This window comes from Suncus etruscus, chromosome 4 (assembly GCF_024139225.1).
Source record: "Suncus etruscus isolate mSunEtr1 chromosome 4, mSunEtr1.pri.cur, whole genome shotgun sequence".
NCBI lineage: Eukaryota > Metazoa > Chordata > Mammalia > Eulipotyphla > Soricidae > Suncus > Suncus etruscus.
Window position 1 is genome coordinate 90,596,099 of NC_064851.1, and position 9,397 is coordinate 90,605,495.

The following is a 9,397-nucleotide window of genomic DNA, read 5'->3' on the forward strand; positions in this document are numbered from 1 at the left end:
TATTTGGGATGGTGGTTTCTCAAGTGATGTTCAGGAAGGACAACTAGAGGCCACTCCAGGCAATTCATTGGGATATGTGTGTCAATGTGAAGGTTGAGGTTAGTGATGACTGGGGTTCTATGGAGCCAGATATTCCCCCAAAGCCACTCTAGAAGTGCTCAGATAGTTCTACAGGTATATCTGTAATTTTCCTGAGCTTTTAGGACAGCACCTGAAGATTCTTAGAGGAATATGTAGAAACAGGTTGGCAAAATAAAAAGAGAACAGGTTGGCAGCATGTAAGGCTTGCAACCTGCCAATATATAGGTGATACTACTGGCTATGTGCTCTAGAGTGACCTCTGGCAGTGCTCAGTGGCTATATACCTAAATGCAAATTATTTTGAAAATATTTACCTCATATGCGATTAAAAAAAGAAAACTCTTTTACACAAAGTATAATTCTGGGTATGGCATTTGCCTTGCATTGCTCAACCTGGGCTTGAATCTTGGCATTCCATCAGGGTAAGAGAGAAGTAATACAGAGAGAGAAGTGAACTCTGAGCATCTCTAAGTGTGACCCCAAAAGCAAAAGTAAATAAAATTAATAATTAAGCCTCTCTGTGTAGAATTCATTTTTGGTTTGTTATTCCTTTGTTTTGTTTGGGAAGACAGGGTCAGTTTGTTCAGATCTTACTCTTGCTTTTTTGCTTTTTTGGTCACGAATCATTCTTGGATGTGCTCAGAGTGTTATAGTGCTATAGATCAAACAGGATTTGGTTATGTACAACACAAGCACCTTTCCTAGTATAATATCTGTCTGGCAGAATAGTTTTTTTAATGGCAATTTTATAGTTCAATTTACTTACCTTTTCACTTAAAATTTTGTTCTGGTGTCAAATAAAGAGAACTAGTTCAAAGATTATAAAATTTTGATTTCTCTAGTTTGCTATTGCATTTATATTTAACACTCATTTAAAATTAATTTGTGTTATATCAAAAGAGGACCAATTACATTATTTTTAATAATGTTGGCATCCACTGTTTTAACACCTTATTTTTAAAATAACAATTTATCTATAAATTATCTTAACATTTTTTATCAGAACTTTAATTTTTCATATATATTGTTTAGGGGGAAATGTTAAAGGCCTAGAAAGTAGACCTGTCATGAACAGAATATAATTTAAATCCCAAGGACTCTGTGTCCTCTCAGACATCAGTGGCCTTCATAGCCCTTGTCATACTCAGCACTTCTGGGAAGGTCACCCCCTCAAAATTAAAGTAAATAAAAAGATATTAAAAACCAAAAGTAAGAATTTAGATAAGAACTATATTAAATTTGTAAATTATCATGCATAATGTTGCTAACCCTGGTTTGCCACATGCAAACCACTTATAATATCTCTCTAGAGTTAGCTTGAATATATAGCTTAATAGTTTTGCTTAAAGATTTCCCTAAGATATTAAATAATGATTAACCTGTTAATATGTATACATATATGTTTATACACTTAATCCTGGCTAGTTACATCTTTAAATTATAGACATGAATAGACTTTTTCAAGACTAACTCCCCTCCTAAAAAAGAAAATTAATATACCTTGGCATAGTGATGTTGCAGGAATGCATAAACATGTGGATTGAGGGGCTGGAGCAGTGGCTCAAGTGGTAGGACATTTGCCTTGCACATGCTAACCTAAGATAGACCTCAGTTCAATCCCCCGTCGTCCCATATGGTCCCCCAAGCCAGGAGCGATTTCTGAGCACATAGCCAGAAGTAACCCTCAGTGTTACCTGGTGTGATCCAAAAAGCAAAAATAAAAAAAAAAAAGAAAGAAATATGGATTGAGAAATACTGGTGGAGGAGCAGAGTACTTATTCATGGGAATTGATTACTGTCTTACAGGTGAGGCTCAGATGAAATCATCAATGGGAAAAGAAATATCTTAATTTAGTATAATTCTGCCTCCTGCTTCTATAATTAAGTTTGCTGAAGGTATTTAAGAAGTCATCTTTTATTCTCTGTACAGAAATAATCTAATCTCATATGAAAGTCTTAAAAAAAAAGCTTCTAGGGGCCGAGCAATAGCACACAGGCATGGCGTTTGCCTTGCACCTAGTTGACTCAGGACAGACCTTGGTTCAGTTCCAGGTATTCCATATGGTCCCCTGAGGCAGGAGCAATTTCTGAACACATAGCCAGGAATAACCTCTGAGCATCACTGGGCGTGGCCCCAAAACAAAAACAAAAAAATGCTTTTAAACCTTCTGATACTGACTTAATTATCTAATTGTGAGATAATTTTATAAATTTCATTTTTGCTCCACTTTTAAAATGAATTTCATTAACATTTTTATGTAAATAAGCTTTATATAATACTATGTTGTACCTACCAAGGAGAAGGCTTGGGAATGGTGGGAAATCAGTGACAATGTTGGAGGAAATTTACATTAGTGTTGGGATTAGTTTTGGAATATAAAATGGCAGAAACAAATGTATCATGCTAAATTATATAAATCATGGTCTTTAAATACAGTAATTTATTGAAAAACCAAACAAAAGCGTTTTCATGATCCAGAGAGATAGTACTACTGCTGCTTCCAAGGCAAGCTCCTGGTTGGCATTCCATAGTCTCCCACCATCCCACCCCCCTGAGCTCCAGGAATGATGCAAATTCAGGAGTAAGCACTGAGCACCAGTGAGGGTGTCCGCAAAACAATACAAAAATTAAGCATAAAGCTACTTCCTGAATAAACATGGTTCCTTTCTCTTAGGGAGCATCTTGCAACAATGGCACATTCCAGTTCCTCTGAACCTTTTCAGTTGAGCTAATTTGATTCTTTTCACCAACATTTTATGGCAAATCTTGCCCAAGTGAAACATAGACTGAAATTAGTTGCTACTGTGAAAACTTCTCAGCCATGACTCTGAAGTCAAAGGAGAAATGACATAGGCAAGTTGATTAGATTTCACATGTACTCATATATCTTTTTCTCTCCAGAAAAACTTAAAAGATATGGCTGAACTTCAGAATTGCATGCATTTGTTTTTTCACTTGCACTCTTAAATTTGTATATGCCCAGCTACACTACTTTTGGTAAGGATAATAGTATGTTAAACCATTTTTTTTTCATTTTGAATAATGGACAGAATGCAAAGAACTTTTACTAACAGTACCTTCACTATCTGTCTGCAAGATTTCTGCCTATTGGGTGTGGAGGAAACTCTGTGTTTCCTTCATATTCTTATTGAGGTAATGAAATGTGTTAGGAGTCCATATGTTGGATACTCTCAATAGTTTACGTTGGTGGTACTTTGAGTGGTCTGTCTTCATAACTACGGTACAAAAGTAAATTCTGCGCACCACTTGTAATCTTGATTTACTGATGTAGGACATAAAAGGGAAAGGGGCAAATGTCAGGTCTGTCAGCTTCTGAAGTTTGGGGAAGTATCATGTGTATAATTAGACATTCTGGTCACACTTGCTTTGCCGAAGGACCCAGTTTTCCAAAAGGTGATCGTTTTAATCTTATGTAGGTTTGAAAGAGGACTGTGAGAAAGTTGACATTTGGCATACATCTGTTTTGGTCAGATTCCTGACAGAAATGCTTCTAAGGAACTAGCTTGGGTATAACTATATTCAAAATGATCCATATACACATACGATTACTGAAAAGAATATTGTAATTCAGTGGATGAATGTTGGAGCATTTGAGAGTACTCAAAGCTTTGAACTTTGATTAGTGACCATATGAGATACAGGGACTCAAACTCAAGTTAGCCACATGCAAAGTGATTGCATATCCCCTGTACTATTATATAGCCCCAGAGTCTTGTAATAAGGAAAAGTATACTTTTATGGGGTCTCAGCTTGTAGTTTCACACAAGAAATCAGAGTCTTGGAAAAAAGTGTATTTTTTATTAATATCTTTATTTAAACACCTTAATTAAAAACATGATTGTAGTTGGGTTTCAGTCATGTAAAGAACACCTTTCACCAGTACAACATTCCCATCACCAAAAAAAGTGTATTTTGGCGAGAGGGTGTTGAATAGTGTTGTAGTTCTTACTGAGCCTTCCAAGTTCCTTGCTATCTGATGCTTTCCCAGCAACTTTTAAAAGCCAGAGTTTAACATAAATTACCTGAGGGTCAGGGTAGGCATAATTAAGGGGACTTCTACTAATTGACTCAGAAAAGGTGAAATGAAAAAGTAAAAAGTGATTTTTTTAGATGTATGATAACAAGTCTTTAAAAGGAAGTCTGAATCTAAGAAATTTAGGAATTGTTCCTCACACTGGAAATGTGACTCAATGTAAGCGCACACTTTGAACATGAGACCTGAGTTCTATTTGTGATACTAAGAATTGTCGTCATCATCATCATCATCATCATCATCATCATCACCTTATTTCATAATTTGTTTTGGCCAGAGATGTTCTAAATCTAAATGAAGCAATGGTGAAGAGACTTTAAGTTCATTCATCAAGTGTCACAATAGAGAGGAAAAGGAAAGATGTGTTCATTCTGTGTGCCATTAAATGAGTTAACACTCAAACTGTATTCTCATACAGTTACATACAACATGAAACTCTTCATGTTGCCCTAGGTTTTATTAGACGTTGGTAAGTGGGGTTAGCTAAAATTATCATACCGTGTTGCTGAAACTGCTTTTCAGAAGTAATAAATATCTTATAGAAGTTTAACAGGAAGAAATGACAAGGAAGAGGCTCACTTAGAAGCTTCCTCTACTTTTCTGCTAAACACCAGAAAAGTCAAAAGAATCTAAAACCTGTCATATATTGTGTTTTAGGAGTAAATGCGTAGAAAATATATCACCATCTTGTTTGTCTTGAAAGTCAGTCCTTTTTTCTCTATTCTCCATTCTCTTCATTCCCTAACACATCTTCAGTTTTTCAGGAAATATCTGTAAGTTCTAAGCCACTCCCTCTACTTTGTTAAATATTCCCCGAGTCAAAGTAAAAAGGTTATATATGAGAATTGTTCCTTCTTCTACTGAATCTCCCATGTTAATAAAAAAGCTTTTCTTTCTTGCAAAGCTGTGGCAGTGATTGACTTTCTGATGCATTGAGCAACGGACCTCATTATGTTTCATTTTCACTTGCTGAATAAGAGAAGGCAGGCTTGACTGCTGAGAGCTCTGTCTTTTGCAAAGTGAATGCCACTCATTCAATCAGAATTTGAAGCATATCAGATAGATGCTAGGTGCTCCTTGCAGAGACATAGAGTATTAGAATAGTGGTTGCTAGATCAGTATTTATAAAAAACTATTTTCAAACATAGCATTAATTCCAGAAGGCATTCATAGTCATTGTAAAGAAATCCAGTTTCTAAAGCAACTCCCATTTTCTAAGCAGCACTATTGAAATAATATTATACCTTATTTGGGGATAATTCCACTCTTGGAAAGCATCAAAATCTATGGTCAGCCAGTAACTCCACCAAGCTCTGCTCATCTTTAACTGCCCCATTGTGCATTTTTCTCTAATATTCTCTGCTTACTGGCCTTCAAATGTACTGAAATCACTTATTAGTTTAATATGTTCTTAGTATATTTTTTAGAATTTTATATACAAGGGTTTTTTTTTTATAAATCTAACTTTGTAGTCTGTATAATTTTAATCTATTCTTCTTATAGTATTATTTAGCCTTACAGAAAAATTTTTCTATTTACTACAACATAAATGTAGCTGGAAGATAAGTGAAATAATGCACATAGAAATATAATACTGCATACTTACATATATAAAAATAAAACTATAATAGCAAAAATATAATGATGTTTTCCAGATTCTGAGAATTGTATAATATATGTAATAATATATAATATTTTCAGTTATAAGACGAATTTTGTCTTTTTTTAAAAAAAATATGGAATGCTTCACGAATTTGCATGTCATCCTTGCGCAAGGGCCATGCTAATCTTCTCTGTATCATTCCAATTTTAGTATATGTGCTGCCAAAGCCAGCACACGAATTTTGTCTTGACTATCAAATGTATAACATGTTGACTATAGTTAACAACTTATATATATACAATGTGTTTAAAGGATAATTCTAAAGTAGTAGGTAATATTATAATTAGCTGTCGGAGATAGAAATGTGATAATAGGTAACAGATTGAAGTTATGAATACCAAGGCAAAGAATACCTGTAGCCCCTAGAAGATATGCAAAAAATGGAATATCTTCTAAATATTTTGCAAAATAAACGACTCACAAATAACTTGATTTTGCATAAAATTTATGATGTAAAAATAGTTTGTGCTAATTGAAAAGACAATAATTTTGTAATATGACAGTTGCAACATGAAATGTATCATACCCCACTTTTTTCTTAGTTTGTTATTGCTAAATGTATAGAAAAACATTCCAACATTTTAAAATTCAAAATTATGAAAACATAAATCATAATTTTGTTAGATCTCCTTTATTTTAATAGTTTTTATGGCTTTTCAAGCAAATCATGGGCTATCTTTGTTCTAATATCTCTTTGCTACATTCCAGGTATTTCCAAACTTTTGAGGGAATTCCTTCTATATTTTATTAACTTCTTAATTTTCAGCAAGTATTTCCACAATAAAGTGCCAATACACACCTTTAAAGTCATAACAGTATTTATCTAGACTAATTGAGCATTATTATTCAAGTAGTATCCATCTACAATCTACTGACTCTCTAAAACATAAAAAACATTCCAACATTATGTAAAATCTAATTTTTCAAAATAAAGTTATTTTCTTCCTTAAAGGTCAAGTTTTAATTTCACAAATATATATGTTGCTCATGCATTTTGTTACTAAAGTTACTTGACTTCTTAACATTCAAATCTTTTATGAACTAACCTCTGGCAATAAATAAGTTTTAATCATTAAAATTTTATCATCATTATCTGAACTCTGATAATATATTCTATGCAATATCATAATCATCTTTTACAAGAGAAAGCATATTTCATGTTAAAGTATATTTTAATTATTTCAATGAAAATTGGTACTTTTATCATTTATGATAATTGATTGTTATTAATATCCTACTATATACTTTTTCAGTATTATTTTTATTTATTTAAACATCTTGATTACAAATATGATTGTGATTAGGTTTCAGTCATGTAAAGAACACCCCCCTTCACCAGTGCAACATTCCCACCACCAATGTCCCAAATCTCCCTCCATCCCACCCCACTCCCACCTGTACTCTAGACAGGCTTTCCAGTTCCCTCATTCATTCACATGATTATGGTAGTTCTCAGTGTACTTATTTCTATAACCACTCTTTGTGGTGAGCTTCATGAAGTGAGCTCGAAGTTCCAGCCCTCTTCTCATTGTCACTGAGGATTGTTGAAAAGATGACTTTTATTTTTCTTAAAACCCATAGATGAGTGAGACTATTCTGCATCTCTCTCTCTCCCTCTCTCTCTCTCTCTCTCTCTCTCTCTCTCTCTCTCTCTCTCCTCTGACTTATTTATCTCAGCATAATAGACTCCATGTACATCCATGTATAGGAAAAATTCATGACTTCATCTCTCCTGACGGCTGCATAATATTCTATTGTGTACCACAGTTTCTTTAGCCATTCGTCTGTTGAAGGGCATCTTGGTTGTTTCCAGAGCATGGCTATTGTGAATAGTGCTGCAATAAACATAGGTGTGAGGAAGGGTTTTTTGTATTGTATTCTTGTGGTCCTAGGGTATATTCCTAAGAGTGGTATAGCTAGATCGTATGGGAGCTCAATTTCTAGTTTTTGGAGGAATCTCCATATCGTTTTCCATAGAGGTTGGACAATACAGCATTCCCACCAACAGTGGATAAGAGTTCCTTTCCCTCCACATCCCCGCCAGCACTGATTGTTCTCATTCTTTGTGATGTGTGCCAATCTCTGTGGTGTGAGATGGAATCTAATCGTTTTGATTTGCATCTCCCTGATGATCAGTGATGAGGAAAATTTTTTCATGTGCCTTTTGGCCATTTGTATTTCTTTTTTATCAAAGTGTCGGTTCATTACTTCTCCCCATTTTTTGATGGGATTAGATGTTTTTTTCTTGTAAAGTTCTGTCAGTGCCCTATATAATTTGGATATTAGCCCTTTATCTGATGGGTATTGGGTGAATAGTTTCTCCCACATGGTGGGTGGCTCTTGTATATGGGCACTATTTCTTTTGAGAGGCAGAAGCTTCTAAGCTTAATATATTCCCATCTGTTGATCTCTGCTTCCACTACTTTGGAAAGTGCAGTTTCCTCCTTGAAGATCCCTTTAGCCTCAATATTATGGAGTGTTTTACCTACATGTTGTTCTATATACCTTATGGTATCAGGTCTGATATCAAGCTTTTTAATTCATTTGGATCTTACTTTTGTACATGATATTAACTGGGGGCCTATGTTCGCTTTTTTGCAAGTGGCTAATCAGTTCTGCCAGCACCATTTGTTGAAGAGGTTTTTCCCTGCTCCACTTAAGATTTCTTGCTCCCTTGTCAAAAATTAGGTGATTATATGTCTGGGGAACATTGTCTGAGAACTCAAGCCTATTCCACTGATCTGAGGGTCTGTCTTTATTCCAATACCATGCTGTTTTAATAAATATTCCTTTGTCGTACAGCTTAAAGTTGGGGAAAGTAATGCCTCCCATTTTCCTTTTTCCTAGGAGTGCTTTAGCTATTCGAGGGTGTTATTGTTCCAGATGAACTTTGTAAGTGTTTGATCCACTTCTTTGAAGAATGTCATGGGTATCATTAGAGGGATCGCATTAAATCTGTACAATGCTTTGGGGAGTATTGCCATTTTAATGATGTTAATCCTGCCAATCCATGAGCACAGTATGTCTTTCAATTTCCGTGTGTCCTCTCTTATTTCTTGGAGCAGAGATTTATAGTTTTCTTTGTATAGGTCCTTTACGTCTTTGGTCAAGTTGACTCCAAGATATTTGAGTTTGTGTGGCACTAATGTGAATGGGATTGCCTTCTTGACATCCATCTCTTCCCTATCATTATTGGTGTATAAAAAGGCCATTGATTTCTGTAGGTTGATTTTGTAGCCTGCCACCTTGCTATATGAGTCTATTTTTTCTAGAAGCTTTTTGGTAGAGTCTTTAGGGTTTCTAAGTAAAGTATCATGTCATCTGCAAACAGTGAGAGCTTGACTTCTATCTGGATTCACTTGATATCTTTTTCTTGCCTGATCGCTATAGCAAGCACTTCCAGTACTATGTTGAAGAGGAGTGGTGAGAGCGGACAGCCTTGTCTTGTACCAGAATTTAGAGGAAAGGCTTTTAGTTTTTCTCCATTGAGGATAATATTTGCCATTGGCTTGTGGTAGATGGCTTCAACTAGATTGATAATGGTTCCTTCCATTCCCATCTTGCTGAGAGTTTTGATCAAGAATGGGTGTTGGACCTT

The 9,397-nt window shown here is 35.0% G+C and overlaps 1 non-coding gene across 1 annotated transcript; it reads right to left on the reverse strand.

Moving 5' to 3' along the window:
• Window positions 1-5,866: 5,866 nt before the first annotated feature.
• On the reverse strand, window positions 5,867-5,973 carry LOC126008348 (U6 spliceosomal RNA). Its single transcript, XR_007495682.1, has one exon. It is a non-coding gene; the product is annotated as a U6 spliceosomal RNA (small nuclear RNA).
• Window positions 5,974-9,397: the final 3,424 nt, after the last annotated feature.